The sequence below is a fragment of the Lynx canadensis genome, chromosome A2 (assembly GCF_007474595.2).
Source record: "Lynx canadensis isolate LIC74 chromosome A2, mLynCan4.pri.v2, whole genome shotgun sequence".
NCBI lineage: Eukaryota > Metazoa > Chordata > Mammalia > Carnivora > Felidae > Lynx > Lynx canadensis.
In genome coordinates, this window is record NC_044304.2 from 17,262,034 (window position 1) to 17,279,597 (window position 17,564).

The 17,564-nt window shown below is 41.7% G+C and overlaps 1 protein-coding gene across 17 annotated transcripts in view; it reads right to left on the bottom strand.

The window, feature by feature from the left end:
* The window catches only part of MAP4 (microtubule associated protein 4), a 195,412-nt gene extending 178,351 nt beyond the window's left edge, over nt 1–17,061 (bottom strand). For 7 of the 17 annotated variants that reach the window (XM_030306563.2, XM_030306574.2, XM_030306557.2 and 4 more), the window contains exon 1: nt 16,988–17,061. The gene's annotated coding sequence lies outside the window, so the exon portion shown is untranslated. Of the gene's footprint in view, nt 1–16,129; nt 16,166–16,411; nt 16,600–16,987 lie in introns of those variants that run through there. The other 10 variants (XM_036064223.1, XM_036064222.1, XM_036064221.1 and 7 more) reach the window with 4 other exon arrangements.
* Between the last annotated feature and the right edge of the window lie 503 nt (nt 17,062–17,564).

Sequence of the window (17,564 nt, forward strand, 5' to 3'; positions counted from 1 at the left end):
GTTGGTTTGCCCATAAGGGACCTCAGCAAGCCTCAGCCATATTAAGTATATACAACTGTTCACAATATCTTTCAATCATTTCTTTTGTTCCTATTATTGTCACCCCCATTTTAGCTTGCTAAAGAACACATGCCTAAGTAGCCTACTGACATGCACTTCTAACTTATACACAGCTCAAGAGAATTACACTAAACAGACAGTGATAGAGTATCAGGCAACTGACTGTATCAGAGAACCTCATTCTTAGTGATCCAATCTTGTCTTCAACTATTAGGTATCTGACTATGCAATACTGATGTCATTATTGTGAAAAGCAGATGTTGTTAAAAGTGAAATTTTGGGGCGCCTGGGTGGCTCAGTCGGTTGAGCGTCCAACTTCAGCTCAAGTCATGACCTCAGGTTTGTGAGTTTGAGCCCCACATCGGGCTCACTGCTGTCAGCGCAGAGCCAGCTTCGGATTCTCTGTCCCCTGTTGCTTTGCCCCTCCCCCACTCACACTCTCAAAAATGAATAAACATTTATTAAAAAATAAATAAGTAGGGGCACCTGGGTAGCTCAATCAATTGGGTGTCCAACTTTGGCCCCCAGTCTGTGGGTTTGAGCCCCATGTCAGACTCTGTGCTGACAGCTAGCCTGAAGCCTGCTTCAGATTCTGTGTCTCCCTCTCTCTCCGTCCATACTCTGCTCACACTCTGTCTCCCTCTCAAAAATAAACATTAAAAAAATAAAGAAAAAGAAAGAAAAAAATTTTAATAAATATAAATAAAAATTTTTAAAGTGAATTTTTTCCATCAAAATAGCAATTTTTTATGAGCAATTTTTTAAATTATAATTCTCAATGCTAACAAGGGTCTGATGAGATGGTCTTTAAGTAAGAATGTGCAGTCTTCCAGAAAGAAATTTTGCAAAATGCACCAAAAGCTTTACACTTACGTACCTTCTGACCCAGTAATTAAATATATATTTAAGAATCTATCACAATATGGAGATTTACTGGAATCTAATTGGGACCGTCACACATTACTGCTGTTAAGGTCAAATGGTGCATCCCATTTTATTTTACTTCTTACTTTATTTTATTTTTTAATGTTTATTTTTGAGAAAAAGCATGAGCAGGGGAGGGGCAACAAGAGCAGAGGACAAAAGATCCAAAGTGAGCTCTGTGCTGGCTGACAGCAGCAAGTCAATGTGGGACTCGAACTCATGAACCATGAGCTCATGACCTGAACTGAAGTTGGAATGCTCAACTGACTGAGCCATCCAGGTGTCCCTGGTGCATCCACTTTTAAAAACACTTTTAGTCTGGTAGTTACTGAAGAGATGAAACAGCATTAATTACCATATAATCCAGCAATTCCATTCTTTTTTTTTTTTTTTTAATTTTTTTTTTTCAACGTTTATTTATTTTTGGGACAGAGAGAGACAGAGCATGAACGGGGGAGGGGCAGAGAGAGAGGGAGACACAGAATCGGAAACAGGCTCCAGGCTCTGAGCCATCAGCCCAGAGCCTGACGCGGGGCTCGAACTCAGGGACCGCGAGATCGTGACCTGGCTGAAGTCGGACGCTTAACCAACTGCGCCACCCAGGCGCCCCAGCAATTCCATTCTTAAGTATATAACCAAGAGATATGAAAACATACATCCACACAAAAACTTGTACATGAATGTTTATAGTAGTATTCACATAGCTAAAAATAGAAACAATTCAAATATCAATCAACTTATGGATAAACACAATGTAGATATCCAGACGATGGAAAATTATGTGCCCATAAAAAGGAATGAAGTACTGACACATGCTACAAGATGAATCGACCTTGAAAACAGTATGCTAACTGAAAGATGTAGGTACAAAAGGCCACCTATTATAATTCTATTTACATGAAATGGCCAGAATAGGCAAATCTGTAAAGAAAGTAGACTAGTGGTAGCCAGGGGTTATGGGGGAGAAGGCAGGGAAGTGATTGCTAATGCATACTAAGTTTCTTTTGGAGTGATGAAATATTCAAAAATTAGATACCAATGATGATAGAATGACTTAGTAAATATACTAAAACCAATGAACGTGTAAATTTTGTGTTGTGTAAATCATCTCAATAAATGTTTCTAAAAAAGAAAATCTATCATAATAAAATCTGAAATATAAACAGATCCTTATGCATAAAACAGCCCAAGATGAAAAACATGTCTTTATGCAATAACAAGGAAAAAATAAGTAAATCAGAACCTGTCAATATGATGCAACATTATGCAACCATTAAAGATTAAAGTTTTTTTTAAAAGTTTATTTCTTTGAGAGCGCACACGAGTGTGGAAGGGGCAGAGAGAAAGGGAGACAGAGAATCCCAAGAAGGCTCCACACTCAGCACAGAGCCTGATATGGGGCTCAACCCCATGAAACAGATTACAACCTGAGCCAAAACCCATATTTATTAAAAGCTATTGGGTCACCTGGGTGTCTCAGTCGGTAAAGCATCGGACTCTGGCTCAGGTCATGATCTCACGGTTCCTGAGTTCGAGCCCCACCTCAGGCTCTGTGCTGACAGCTCAGAGACTGGTGCCTGCTTCAATTCTGTGTGTGTCTCTCTCTGCCCCTCCCCACTCACACTATGTGTCTCTCCCTCTCTCCCTCTCCCTTTCTCTCTCTCTCTCGCAAAAATAAACAAACATTAAAAAAATGTATTTTTAAAAAAGCTATTTAATCTTTGGGGCACCTGGGTGGCCCCATAGATCACATCTTAATTAAATAGGGCAGACTTAATAATACAGGTATATCCTATATCCCTTTACTTCACTACTAGTGCTGAGAAATGGATTAGAGAAGGAACAATTACATGCTCTTGCTTTCTTCATCCATATAACCATGCAGCCTGTGGCTACTTTCAGAAATTTCTAATTTGGCCTAGCCACCATAGTTATCTTGATTGCTGTTGGCACTAAATTTATTTTAGCACTAAATTTTTAACAATGAATACAGTAATTCTCAGCAACCCCATAATTTACATATATTATTCACCACTACCATTGCAATTCTTCAAGAAATCACTTTAATAATATAAATTTGCTACTCTTCCCTTTTTTGAAGAAGAGAATGCTTTTTAAAAGCATTTCTTCATATCTACTAATGAAAGGTAGACAGAACAATAAAAATAGAACAGGTCAGATCCTGCCCTTTGACAACCAATGTTTTGTCTTTCTTGTCTCTCTGTGATTTAGTGATAAGAAGGAAAATGAAAATGAGCAAGCTTAAGTTTACCCAAGAAATAATGCAAACACAAAATTACCAACATAACCAATCATATTATCTTAAATACTCCTAGGTTCATGAATGAACAATTCTGTGAATGAGGACAGAACACATTTCCAGAACATGTATCCCATAGAGAATACATAAAACCAAATTAAGATTCCCATTCCAACACACAGAAGTTTATAATATAGAGTATTCTGGGGGTGCCTAACTGGCTCAGCTGGAAGAGCATGCAACTCTTGATCTTGGGATCATGAGTTTGAGCCTCACACTGAGTGTAGAGATTACTTAATTTTACTTAGCAAAACTTAAAAAAAAAAACAAAAAACCTGCAATCCCTATCGAAATACCACCAGTATTTTTCACAGAGCTAGAACAAACAATCCTAAAATTTGTATGTGACCACAAAAGACCCCAAATAGCCAAAGCAATCCTGAAAAAGAAAAACAAAACTGGAGGCATCATAATTTTGGATTTCAAGCTATATTACAAAGCTGTAGTCACTAAGACAGTAGGACACTGGCACAAAAACAGACACAGAGATCAATGGAATAGAATGGAGAACCCAGAAATAGACTGAAACCTATATGGCCAACTAATCTTCAACAAAGCAGGAAAGAATAGCCAATGAAAAAAAGACGGTCTCTCCAACAAACGGTGATGGGAAAACTGGACAGCGACATGCAGAAGAATTAAACTGGACCACTTTCTTACACCATGAACAAAAATAAATTCAAAATGAATGAAAGACTTAAATGTGAGACAAGAAACCATCAAAATCCTGAAGGAGAAAACAGCAACCTCTTTGACCTCAGCCAGAGCAATTTCTTACTAGACACAAAACAAACATGAACTATTGAGACTTCATCAAGATAAAAAGCTTCTGCACAGCAGAGGAAACAATCAACAAAACTAAAAGGCAGCCTACAGAATGGGAGAAGATATTTGCAAATGACATATCTGTAAAGGGTTACTGTCCAAAATCTATAAAGAACTTATCAAACTCAACACCCAAAAAACAAGTAACCCAGTTAAGAAATGGGCAGAAGACACAAACATTTTTCCGAAGAAGACATCCAGATGGCTAACAGACACATGAAAAGATGCTCAACATCACTCATCATCAGGGATATACAAATCAAAGCCACAATGAGATACCACCTCACACCTGTCAGAATGGCTAAAATTAACAATACAAGAAACAACAGATGTTGGCAAGGATGCGGAGAAAGCGGAACCTCATTAAAGAAAGGGGAATCCTCTTGCATTATTGGTGGGAATGCAAACTGGTGCAGCCTCTCTGGAGACCAGTATGGAGGTTCCTCAAAAAACTAAAAATAGAGCTACCCTATGATCCAGCAATGGCACTATTAGGTGTTTACCCAAAGGATACAAAAATACAGATCCAAAGGAGTACATGCACCCCAATGTTTATAGCAGCATTATCAAAAATAGCCAAACTGTGGAGAGCCCAAAAGTCCATCAACTAATGAATGGATAAAGAAGACGTAGTATAAACACACACACACACACACACACACACACACACACACACACAGGAATATTACTCAGCTATCAAAAAGAATGAAATCTTGGGGCGCCTGTGTGGCTCAGTCGGTTGAGCGTCCAACTTCAGCTCAGGTCATGATCTCACACTCCGTGGGTTCGAGCCCCACGTCAGGCTCTGTGCTGACAGCTCAGAGCTTGGAGGCTGCTTTGGATTCTGTGTCTCCCTCTCTCTCTGCCCCTCCCCTGCTCATGCTCTGTCTCTCTCTGTCTCAAAAATAAATAAAAACATTTTTTAAAAAATTTTTTTAAATAAAAAAAGAATGAAATCTTGGGGTGCCTGGGTGGCTCAGTTGGTTAAGTGTCTGACTTCAGCTCAAGTTATGATCTCACAGTTCATGAGTTCAAGCCTAGCATTGGGCTATGTGCTGACAGATCAGAGAGCCTGGGGCCTGCTTTGGAATCTGTGTCTCCCTCTCTCCACCCCTCCCACATTCATACTCTGTCTCTCAAGAATAAATAAACATTTAAAAAAATTAAGGGGTGCCTGGGTGGCTCAGTTGGTTGAGCGTCCGACTTCAGCTCAGGTCATGATCTCACAGTTCATGAGTTCGAGCCCTGTGTCGGGCTCTGTGCTGACAGCTCAGAGCCTGGAGCCTGTTTCAGATTCTGTATTTCCCTCTCTCTCTGCCGCCCCTCCCCCACTCATTCTCGGTCTCTCTCTGTCAAAAATAAATAAACATTAAAAAAAATTTTTAAAAACACATTTAAAAAAATTAAGGGGCACCTGGGTGGCTCAGTCAGTTGGGCATCTGACTTCAGCTCAGGTCATGATCTCGCAGTTCATGAGTTCGAGCCCCATGTCAGGCTCTGTGCTAACAGCTCAGAGGCTGGAGCCTGCTTCACATTCTGTGTCTCCCTCTCTCTCTGGCCCTGCCCTGCTTGTGCACTCGCTCTCTTGCTCTCTCTCAAAAATGAATAAACGTTAAAATTTTTTTTTAATTTTTAAAAAATGAATGAAATCTTGTCATTTGCAATGAGATAGATGGAGCTAGAATGCATTTGGTAAGTTAGATAAGTCCATCAGAGAAAACAAATACCGTGTAATTTCACTCATATGTGGAATTTAAGAAACAAAACAGATGAACATATGGGAAAGAGGGGGGGAAAAACCACAAGAGACTCTTAATGATAGAGAACAAACTACGGGTGGACAGAGGGAAGTGAGTGGGAGTTGGGATGGATGGGTGATGGGTACTAAGGAGAGCACCTATGATGAGCACTGGGTGTTGTATGTAAGTGATGAATCACTGAATTTTACTCCGAAACCAATACTGCACTGTATGTTAACTAGCTAAAATTTAAGTTAAAAAAAAAAAAACAAAAAAACTTCTGAGTTAACAAAGTAACAAAGAGTAACTAGAGGCAAGTGTACACAGGAGACACAGAAGTAAGAAGAATTAACTTTCTTGAACCTCAGGAAACATTTTATAATAAGTAAAAATAGTCTTAACAATACCCCACTTTTCTTCTGTGCCATTTTGCGACATTATGCTACAATGAACTCTACTACAATGGCATTTTTATCCCAGAGTTGTTAACTGACTATACATTTGGTAATGGGGGAAGAAAATGAAATACAAGTCACAGTCTCTGACTTCAAGAGGATCTTGATCCAGTGAAAAGCATATATAGTAAAAAAATAATGTGGAAATGCAAAGAATTCACACATACACAAAACTCTTAAAGATAATAAATTCAGCAAGGTTTGAAAAACACCACATCAATAAACAAAAATCAGTTGTATTTCTATGCACTAGCAATTAGCAATCCAAAAATGAAATTAAGAAAACAGTTCCATTTACCAAGCATCAAAAAGAATAAAATGCTTAGCAATAAATGTAACCAAAGTGCAAGCCTTGTCCACTGAAATCTATAAAACATTACTGAGAGAAATTAAAGAAGACGTAAATAAATGGAAAGATATTCCATGTCCATGGATTGGAAGACAACATTGTTAAGATGGCAATTCACTCTAAGGTGATCTATAAATTTAATGCAGTCCCTGTCAAAATTCCAACTGTCTTTTATGCAGAAATCGACAAGCCGATCCTAAAATTCATACAGAAATGCATGGGATCCAGAATACCCAAAACAATCTTGAAAAGAACACAGTTGGAAGACTCACACCTCTTGATTTCAAAACATACTATAATGTCTACAGTAATCAAGACAGTGTGGTACTGGCATAAGACATGTAAGTCAATGGAACAGAATTCAGAGTCCAGAAATAACCCCCCACATCTAAGGTCAGGAGATTTTCAAAATGAGTGCCAAGACAATTCAATGAGAAAGAAAAGTCTTTTCAACAAACAGTACAAGAACAACTGGATATCCACATGCAAAAAAATTAAGAATTTGGACCTCTCCCTTACATCATATATAAAAAATAACTCAAAATGCACCAAAAACCTAAATGTATCAACTAAAACTATAAAAGAAAAATAGGCAGAAATCTTTGTGATCTTACAGTAGGCAAGAGATCCTTAGTTGTGACACCTAAAGCACAAGCAACCATGAAAGAAACAAATAAAATAGACTTCATCAAAATTAGAAAGTTTCTCTTTCTCTCCCTCTCTGAAAAATAAGTAAAACTAAAAATTAAAAAAAACTACAAAGTTTTATGCTTCAAAGAATACTATAAAAAAATGAAGAAAACCCACAGAATAGAGAAAATATTTGCAAATCATGTATTTAATAAGGTACGTGTGTCTAGAATATAAAGAATTCTTATAATTCCAAAATAAAAACAAAGACCCTAACTCGAAATGGGCAAAGGACCTTAATACTTACTTCCTTAAAGGAGATCTACAAATAGGCAATAAGTACATCAGTCATCAGGGAAATCAAAATCACAATGAGGTATCACTTCACACTCACTACGATGGAATCAAAAACATATAACAAATTGGTGGCTGCCAGAGGCAGAGGGGTGGTAGGTGGGAAAAATAGGTGAAGGGGGTCAAAAGGTGATGATGATGATGATGATGATGATGATAGGAAGGAAGGAAGGAAGGAAGGAAGGAAGGAAGGAAGGAAGGAAGGAAGGAAGAGGGGAGACACTAATGAACAAGACTGGCCAGCGAGCAAAAAGTGACTAACAAATCTGGAGGAATCATTTCAAGTGCAAGCAGTAAAGAGTAACTGAGAAATATTTTGAACAACCGTAAGCTATTAGAATTCAGACACTACCCAGCACCAAGTCAAGGATATTGGCTGTCATAGCCATTTTAAAATAGGCTTTTTTTTCCTATCGACAGATTAAATCTGGATAGGTTAAACTGTCTCAGCGTAAAGACACATTAATGGATACGGTATGTAATAAAAAAAAAAAGTTTTTAATTTTTTAAAGACCTATAATAGCCAAGTATTTGTGAGGATGTAGAAAAACTGGACCCCTCATATATTGCTAATGGGAACATAAAATGGTATGGCCACTATAGAAAGCAGTCTGCAGTTCCTCAAAAGGTTAAATATAGAGTTACCATATGACCCAGTAATTCCACTCCTAGGTATATACCCAAGAGAAATAAAAACATATGTCCACACAAAAACTTGTACATAAATGTTCATAGAGGCATTATCATAACAGCTAAAAAGTGGAAACAACCCACTGATGAAAGAACAAAACACCCATACAATGGTGTATTACTCAGCCATAAAAAGGAATGACGTACTGATATGTACTACAATATGAATGAAGGATGAACCTTGAAAACACACTAATGAAAAAAGCCAGACACAGAAGGCCATATATTGTATGATTCCATTTATAGGTTACATCCAGAATGGGCAAATCCATCAACAGAAATTAGACTTGTGACTGCCAGGGATGGAAGTGGGAGGAGGATGGGAAATTACTGCTTATGGGTTTGGGATCTCTTCTGGGGATGATGCAAATGTTCTAGAATCATATAGTGGTGATGGCTGCACAACACTGAATACACCAAAAACCAAAGTGACTTGTATACTCTAACATGGTAAATTTTATGATGTGAATTATACCTTTTTTTTTTAACCTAGAATAACATATGCCCAAAGATATATATTGGTGAAAACACCGAAGAGGAATACTTGACCAGACTAAGAAAATGGTCAGAAAGGCTTTCTAAAGCTGATACCTGAGCTGATACCATGGAAAAAAGTCTGTAAGTCTGTCTTACCCCATACCCTCTCCCTTTCCCACTCCTCCTTAAATTCAGAAATCATTTACCTATCATCCAAAGGAACATTTATATGCCCAATACAAACTATTTCAATGAAAATATGTTCTACCTATAAAAAAATGAACGAGGGTTCTTGAATTGTCCCAGTGTATTTCTATTCCTAACAGAGAAAATGAGTTAACCAAATGAACATCTGAATAAGAATTTCAGTTTAACAAAAACAGAGCTCAGAGAGAGGAGTCACTTTAGGAAGCAACATTTTTCTTAAGGGTCTCTAACCTCTACTCCCACTCACCACTATCCCCAATCTCCCTAAATGTTTCATTCTTTAAATTATATTCCCTAAGAGCTTTAAGTTTTTCCACAACAGTTTCAACATGTATGGGGGGAAGGGGAGAGATAATGAGATAAAAGGCATAACTATTTTACATGTGAATCATAAGTCAGAACCTATACTTTGTGATAATAAGCAATCATATAGCCTAACTTCAATCAATAATCAATAACTACCATTAGAAATAACTAGCTGTGACTTCAGAGTTTAAGATGTGAAATATTTTAATTATTATTTTGCACACAAACTAGAGTAGAAACTGAGAACCAAAACCTTTGAAAACACTTAAGTAATAAAAGTCAGAAGCAAGAAAAAAATAAAGTTAAGTTTTGTCTCTAATTACATACTACTAGGAACTGATCATGGCACTCTCTAGGTGAACATTTTCTTAACTTATTCAAATCAAAATATAGAAAGAACATATCAAAATTACAGATATAGGAAGGGTAACAAAGGCACAGGATAATAGAATCAGGATTCAAAAAGTCTCCTTTGGAACAATAGACAGAAATTGGACTTACAGAAAGAAAATAAGTGTAAAAAAGTCCAACACAGAATCAGAAAGCCAACCAATCAAGAATGAAGATTTGGGGGGCACCTGGGTGCCTGTCGGTTAAGCATCCCACTTCAACTGAGGTCATGATTTTGTGGCTGGTGAGTTGGAGCCCTGTGTCGGGCTCTGTGCTGAGAGCTCAGAACCTGGAGCCTGCTTCAGATCTTTGTCTCCCTCTCTCTGCCCCTTCCCCGCTCACACTCTGTCTCTCTCTCAAAAATAAACATTTTTTAGGGGCGCCTGGGTGGCTCAGTTGGTAAGTGTCCAACTTCGGCTCAGGTCATGATCTTGCGGTCCATGAGTTCAAGCCCTGCGTCGGGCTCTGTGCTGACAGCTCAGAGCCTGGAGTCTGTTTCAGATTCTGTGTCTCCCTCTCTCTCTGACCCTCCCCCGTTCATGCTCTGTCTCTCTCTGTCTCAAAAACAAATAAACATTAAAAAAAAATTTTTTAAATAAACATTTTTTAAAAATTTAAAAAAAAAAAAAAAGAATGAAGATTTGGGTTAACACAGCTCTAGAGAAAAAGACCTAGAGGTGAGTTTACTGACAGGTAAGTATAAGCTAACACTGAAAAGTGGATATTGAAAGAAAGAAAACAATTATTTTACTTATTTTTTTTTAACGTTTACTTATTTTGAGAAAGAGAGAGTGCAAGTGGGGGAGGGGGCAGAAAGAAAGAGGGAGAGAGAGAGAATCCCAAGCAGGCTCCGTGCTGTCAGCACAGAGCGTGACGTGGGGCTCAATCCCACAAACTGTGCGATCACGACCTGAGCCAAAATCAAAGTCCAATGCTTAACCAACTAAGCCACTCAGATGCCCTGAAAAAAATTATTTTAAGGCACCAATGATGAAAAAGTGGTAAGCTCCCCAAGGGAAGGGATCATTCTAAATTCCTTAATCACTTCATTTCTAGGGCTTAACACAATACCTGGATCAGACCATACGATCTGTAGCATGTCCACAAGTCGATGCCCAACATAATAAAAGGTTTAGAAAGCACATTTCATAAGAGGTGGCTAGGGGAAAAAACTGTTTAGTCTGGAAAAAACTTAAGTGAGACAAAATAATTCCAGAAAAGGAATTATATTTGCTGTCAACATTGTCAAAAGTTAAAAAAAAAAAAATCTAAAAACCAGGAACTTCTTTAATTAAAAGGAGCAATCCCACCAAGAAGGGATAAAGGAGGACCTGTAGTTAAGATACTTGATAGGAAGAGTCTGCTTTGCATGGGATCAAGCATAGCACTAGGAGTGAGACTAGGTCATCAATTCCAGCTGCCGTCACTCACTTCCTGTTTGGCCAAGGGCAAATGACATCACCTCTCCACTTAAGCTAAAAAACAATAATTTAAAATACCAATATTACAGGAGTATAATTTGAATTAGTTAACGATTGCAAAATACTTGGGAAATTTACTTTATGTGATAACGAAAACTGCATTTTCCTACTTTACACATACACTAAGGCTGAATAGTTAAATAAATCTATTATAAATAACAAGAGCCAAGTTTCTCACTGTCAGAGAAAGAAGTTACAAAGAGGCAAGGAGAGGAATGCTAGAATAAACCTGTGGTACTGGACTAGAGTCAGAGAGACCAGTATGAGTGCATGTTCACATTCATATCCAGACAGATATGGAAATAAACACAAATATGTATGTACACCTGGGCCAGTACACACACACGTATTTCCTAGCTCTGCCCTCTAGGATGGCCTAGAAGCAGTGACAGCTCAGCATTAGTGAGTACACCTAGTTCATTCAGAAACCAGATCCTCGTTTCTAAATATTTTCTTCCAATAAAAGAAACCAGGGCTCCTTGGAGACATGGCTGATTCTAGGGCTGGGGCAGGGAAATACAAGATGAGACTGGAGCACCTTGCAGCATCAGGAAGTAAAAAGTGCTCCAAAAAAAAAGAAAAGAGGAACATATCAAAAACACCTAAGTGTCAAATGGCCAAAGCCAGAAGAATGTGAGCAACAACATACAGTATTACAACCCAAAGAAAAAAATAAATATTCGTGAATCCATACTGATATAAATGAGTAACTAAATAAACCAGGGGCAGGGGTAGAAGGGAGTGTACAATCTTTCTTACAGAAGAATTCCAAATAATAAATGTAGAAGGAATGAGGGAAATAGAAAGTCACCACTACAATCACACACTAATTGCTGCTGCAGGCAAATTTCCCTGATGAATGCTAAAATTAGTGGATGAAACTCAGATCTTTGTATAGCCTCACAGAACCTCCCCCAAAATAGTTATGAATCACTGTGGGTGATTTGAACTCAGACACAAATTCTTTGACACTCATTCCTTCAAGAGGTAGAGCTTCATTTCCTTCCCCCAGAAATGGGCTTGACTTGATGACTCATTTCTAGCTTCTAACAAATAAAGTAAGGAAATGGAAAAACAGTCACTTTAGTGAAACCAAGAAGATACTACCTTAATCAAATTATCAGGTTAACATCAGTAATAAGTCACATTGATATCAGATATCCCCTGATATGCAATATGATGTGACAAGAAGGGCATACCATCTCTGGTATTCTTCCCCAAAATGCACAACTTCAGGCTAATCATGCGAAAATACCTGAAAACCCAATTCAGGAACATTCTACAAATAACTGCTACTCTTCAAAGGTGTCAAGGAGAAGCTAAGAAACTGTCACAGATTGTCAGAAACTAGGGAAATAAGACATCTAAATACAATGTGGTATCCTGGATCAGATCCTATAATAGAAAAAGAGCATCACTCTGGAAAAACTAGGGAAATGAGAGAAAAGCCTATAATTTACTTCATAATATGGAACTAATACTCATTTCTCTTTTTTAAGTTTATTTTTATTTATTTTGAAAGAGAAATAGAGAGCAACTGGGGGAGGGGCAGAGAGAGAGAGACAAAATCCCAAGCAGGCTGTCAGTGCAGAGGCCAAGGTGGGGCTCAAACTCATGAACCATGAGATCATGACCTGAGCTGAAGTCAAGAGTCAGACCCTTAACAAAAATGAGCCACCCAGGCACCCCAACTAATATTGGTTTCTTAATTTTGATAAATGTATCATGGTTACAAAAAATGTTAAAATTAAGGAAAGCTAGATGCAGTTTTGTACTATCTTTACAACTCTTCTGTAAACCTAAAGTTACTCAAAATAAAATATTTTTTATTTTTTTAAATGTTTAAGTTTTTAGAGAGAAAGAGTGTGTATGCTATGTGAGCAGCAGAGGAACAGAGAGAAGGGGAGAGAGAATCCCAAACAGGCCCCCGTGCTGTCATCACAGAGCCTGATGTGGGGATTAATCCCAAGAACCATGAAATGACCTGAGCTGAAATCAACAGTCAACACTTAATCCACTGAGCCACCCAGGCCTGCCTCAGTTTCCTTCTCAAATGGACCAAATCAAATGAACCACCAAGATGACTTCCATTGGGTCAAAATGCTTCTCAAGATTTTCTTACATTTTAAGGAAACATAAAACCTGCACATCAACTAACCATGCTTAATATTTAAAAAAAGAAGGAGGGGTGCCTGGGTGGCCCATTCAGTTAAATGTCTGACTTTGGCTCAGGTCATGATCCCTGCACTGGGCTCTGTGCTGACAGCTCAGAGCCTGGAGCCTGCTTCAGATTCTGTGTCTCCCTCTCTCTCTGCCCCTCACCTGCTAGCACTGGCTCGCTCTCTCTCTCTCTCTTTCTCTCTCTCAAATATAAACAAACATTTTTTAAAAAATAATAGAAAAAAAAAAAGAAGAAGGGGGTGCCTGGTTGGTTCAGTCAGTGGAGCATATACATGACTCTTGATCTCAGGGTCATGAGTTTGAGCCCCATGTTGGGGGCAGAGATTACTTAAAATAATAATAATAAAAAAGGGGGGAAAAAGAAGAGGAGGAGAAGAAGGAAGAGAAGGAGAAAGAGGAAGAGGACAATGGAGAAAAGCAATGCCTAAATTTGAAGTGTCAACCTCACAAATTTAAAGAGATAAAAGACGGATCGCCAAATTCAAAAACAAAATTGGGAAAAAGAACAAGACACTGAAATCAAAAAGAACTCACTCTCTCTGACTAAAGCTAACCCACCTAACCTGATGTAAGAAAGAGGTTCAAACCACACAAGTCCCCCTTCACACAGGGGAACACATACTTCCATACATACCCCCAATCCATAACCGAAATAAATATCACAAGGCAGTATCTTTCCCAGCTCTCAAACCATTTCAAGCAAGCTTGGGAAACCTGTCCTACTCTCCCCTGAAAGCCAGAGTATGTAATTAAAAAAGTTTTCATGCCCTCAAAAAAACAAAAAGTAAAGATAGAGCTAAGCCACCTAGACATAATAAAATCCAGGTGCTTCCTTCACTGTCAAGCAAACAATGGAAAATGATGTTAACATGTAATGTAAGGTTATTTGTAATTTTGAGAATTTTAACACAGATAAATATATGCTGAGATGACAAATATATGAAGAGAATAACTTAAACACACACACACACACAACTGAGACAAAGTGGGAAAACGTTTTTAGAATCTTCCCAGCACTGTCAAACATCAATATATGTGTTCACACAATTGGGAGAAGAAGGAAGACTCACTAGGTTTCAGTAACTTGATTAAAACATCCGCCTAAAGGGGCACCTGGATGGCTCAGTAGGTTAAGCGGCCGACCACGGCTCAGGTCATGATCTCGAGGTCCATGAGTTTGAGCCCCGGGTCAGGCTCTGTGCTGACAGCTCAGAGCCTGGAGCCTGTTTCAGATTCTGTGTCTCCCTCTCTCTGACCCTCCCCCATTCATGCTCTGTCTCTGTCTCAAAAATAAATAAACATTAAAAAAAAAAAAAATCCGCCTAAAAACATCCAGGGCCCTTAGTTCCCATTCTATAATCAACTGCCTTTTTATTACTGATTTGGCTGCCCAGAAACAAAGGAGGTGCCAGTGGATAATTAATTCCAATTGTGTACATGGCACTTTATACTTTCCATGTAAATAAACTGGTATCTAGTTTATCAGTCTCTAGCGAGATTACTTTGCATGAATAAATTCTCAAGCACTTGAGTCACCCCAGTGTGAATCAAAAATTTCAAGTTTCTGAACTACTGGGGGGAGGGGAGGGCAGAGAGGATCAGAGAGACCTTGATATGGATGCCACTTCTGATACTTAACTATCTGTGTGACTCCTTATTCCTGTCAATCTCAATTTCCCCATCTGTAAATAAATACCTACTAGTGCCTGGAAGATAGCAAGTACTCAAAAGGTGACAGCTTTATTATTTTTAAGCCAAATGTGAGAGGAAGACTACCAGTGATAGAGAAACATTTCATTTGAAAAGTAGCCTGGGGGCGCCTGGGTGGCGCAGTCGGTTAAGCGACCGACTTCAGCCAGGTCACGATCTCGCAGTCTGTGAGTTCGAGCCCCGCGTCGGGCTCTGGGCTGATGGCTCAGAGCCTGGAGCCTGTTTCCGATTCTGTGTCTCCCTCTCTCTCTGCTCCTCCCCCGTTCATGCTCTGTCTCTCTCTGTCCCAAAAATAAATAAACGTTGAAAAGTAGCCTGAACCATCAAACCACTTCAAGTTTTGAAAGACACGGGGGGGGGGGGGGGGGGGGGGGGGATGTGCCATCCCAGAGAGGTGTGAGAAGAGCAAAGTTAAAAAGTTGCAAGTACCGGCTGCCTTGTACAGTTCTCGCTTAGCAACTCCAATGTTGTCTACCAAACACCCAGCCGGTAATAGTTAGAGCATGACAACTGTTCACTCTAAATCCATGTGCTCAGCTTGGATTCAGGACTGATTTATAAAAATAGCTGTTGCTGCTGCTCTTTGAATCTCTTTGAGCTGATGACTGGGCAGTGTTACCCTATAGGCCTAGAGCAGCTGTATTCCCTCACCACACCCATTTCTCTGCCTACCCAGCCGAGCTGACGGCACCCCCCCCCCCATCTCTGCAGCATACTATTCTCCCTCTTCCTGGGCTGAGTGAGCAAATTACAAGCACAAATATCCCCTGATGCAATGCCACAACCATCCCTGGGAAAGCGCAGTGGCAGTTGCCAAAAGCTCAGCAGCAGGGAAACGGGCGGGAGACACACACACACACAGACACACACACACACACACACACACACACACACACACACACACACGAAACACTGCAATGCTATGCAGCCAGGGAGAGGGAATCGAGAGGCCCTAGGGAGCAATACTGTAACCGAACCAGAGGAGGGAAAGGAGAAAGGGGGTTTCCAGAAGAAAGCTGGGTAACACTAACCTTCCCGAGAAGCACGTTTCACCCCAGGTTTGGGTCCTAAAACACAAAACGAGGCGTAATCACTGCCTCCTCCGAAAAGAAGTAAATGCATTTAATTTACACGTTCCTGGGTGGAAGCAAAAACCCCAACGTTCCCCCACGGGGTAATTTCACCAAAAAGAGTTCAGGCAACACACCAGCGGAGAACCTGGTCCAAGTGCTAAACCACCATCTCGGTTCGGGGTAACGTTTCCAACTGCCCCCTCCCGGTCCCAGTCCCAATCCTCCCATCCCCATACTTACTTCGCCGTCTCGCAGCCACACACTTAGTCCCCCAACCCAACGCTTAGTCTGCCCAGTGCCGGAGAGGACGCACGCAGGGAGCCTAGGCTGGGGCCCGGTTCTCCAGACCGCCCCTCAGCCCCGCCCGTAACCCGGGACTGGGCACGCTCTCTAGCTCGCATCAGCTCCACCTCAACTGACCCCCACAAAGCCTCACGGAACGACCTCTGAGTTTTCCTACGTCCCCGAGCCCCACCCAGGGCCCCAGACCGCAGCCGACCCTCGCTCCCCGAGCGCAGCCCCATCCCGAGCCCGAGGCGTGCCGCTCAGCCCCCACGCTCCAGACGCCCGAAGCCGGTCCTCTCAGCCCGCTCGGCCCCAAGGGGCCCCGGGATCGCGCCCCGAAGCCTAGAAAGATCACGCCCTCAGGCCCCCTGCCCTCCCGCCCCCGCGTCCCGCAGGCCCGCGGCCACCGCCCTTCCCCGCCCCGGGCGGGCCTTGCGGGGTCCGGGGCAGCCGCAGAGAGCTGCTCGGGCAGCCCCCGGGAGAATGAAGAGGCCGCCCCTCCGATCGGGCCCCGCCTGTCGCCGCACCTACCCGCCGCCGCCGCGTCGGAGCCGAAGCCGGAGGGAGCCGGGAGAGGGCCGGGAGGAGCCGGGAGGAGCCGGGAGAAGTCGGGAGGAGCCGGAGCCACCGAGCAAGCCCGTGGGGCGGGGCGCAGGGAGGCGGCCGCTTCCTCGTCGCTCTCTTGAGGGCCGGCGCGGGGGCGGGGCGCCGCCACCGCCTATCCCGCGGGCGCCGCGGCTCCGACCAATAAGCGCGGTGAGGGGGCGGGCGGAGGGCTGTGGCAAGCCAATGGGCGCCGGCCCCGCCGCCTCGACCTCGCAGTGGTAGCGGCGCGAGCGAAGGGCCGTTGGGGCGAGGTACGCATGGGGGCTTCAGACTCCCCTCTCCCGCCCGCTAGGGCCCGGGCGGCCGGCGGGCACAGCGACCGCCGCCGCTGTCCTGTGCTGGACGTTGCTTTCTTTCAGAACTTGGGTACCTGGAACTGGGAGGATGCGAGCAGCCGGGCACACGCGGCCGGGCCCAGGTCTCCCCGCCCGCGGGGCCTGCGGGCTCTGTGATGTAACCTGGGAGGGGCGCGGGGCGGGGCCTAGGGCGCGGGCCAGCTGGT